General features: G+C 35.3%; 1 protein-coding gene across 1 annotated transcript in view; it reads right to left on the bottom strand.

The window, feature by feature from the left end:
* The window catches only part of upSET, a 64,785-nt gene extending 64,689 nt beyond the window's left edge, over positions 1 to 96 (bottom strand). The window contains exon 1 of the mRNA XM_068374918.1: positions 1 to 96. This exon is cut by the window's left edge and continues 37 nt beyond it. The gene's annotated coding sequence lies outside the window, so the exon portion shown is untranslated.
* Between the last annotated feature and the right edge of the window lie 966 nt (positions 97 to 1,062).

Here is a 1,062-nt window from a genome sequence, read left to right as displayed (position 1 = left end):
TTCTACGTTTGCTAAGATTTTCGAAGAACTCAAAATATGGGTAAATTTGTCCATATCACAACAAGGTTGTCACTTTGTTTTGATTTGAATGAAAACCTCTTCTTCTTCTTCATCTATTTTTTAGTAGATCTGGTTCAATCTTTGGCGCCGTTGCAAAGGCTATGCCTCACCCTTGAATCTGAACCTGCTTTTACAGGCTGCTTTGGGCAAACATGGCAAAAGCCCGTAGCTTGCACAAGGTGCAGACTATTTTAAAACTAACAATCGAACTGAACCTCCCAATGTACACCCTTGTAAACGTTAATGAAGACTTGTGGATGGTTACAAAATGCAAATGTTTCCTAAGTTCCCTGGAGACCCTGTTGGTGATTTGAGACACTTGTAGAGAAAACGACGTAACAGTTCCCGTTCATAAACGAGGATTTAATCTTTCTATTAGTGTATTAATCTGTTGCAGATACACTAATCATGGCAAGTATATATATATATATATATATATATATATATATATATATATATATATATATATATATATATATATATATATATATATATATATACAGTATATGTGTGCGAAAGGGAGAAAAATAATTGAGAAATTTCATTCTTTCAAAATAATGAATGAGGTTCAAGAATGAAAGGTGTGACATAGCCAACATTATCAGTCTAAAACAAAATAACAATAAACAGTTGGAAATGGCTTTCCTTATCTAATTAATTATCAGTATATTGGGAATTAAATGTCAGGCCCTGACTAGAAATGAAACTATAAGAGATTACTAGAGTGCCATATAGGGATGAGATCATAGTGAGGGGTAGATGGAGATGGTTTGGGCATGTCCTTCACACTCCCAAAGAGATGAGTTCACCAAACTTTCAGCTGAGATTCACAAGGCACTAGAAGAATTGGAAGACCCAGACCTACATGGCTGAGGACTATAAATCATGAAGTAGGAGACGATGAATGGGGAAGTATTGATTTGAAAGCTCAAGATAGAAACGACTGGTGAAATCTAACCGTGGCCCTTTACATCAAAAGGCGTAAGAGGAGATGATGATGAT

Source organism: Palaemon carinicauda, chromosome 6 (assembly GCF_036898095.1).
Source record: "Palaemon carinicauda isolate YSFRI2023 chromosome 6, ASM3689809v2, whole genome shotgun sequence".
Lineage (NCBI taxonomy): Eukaryota > Metazoa > Arthropoda > Malacostraca > Decapoda > Palaemonidae > Palaemon > Palaemon carinicauda.
This window is presented reverse-complemented; position numbering and strand designations above follow the sequence as displayed.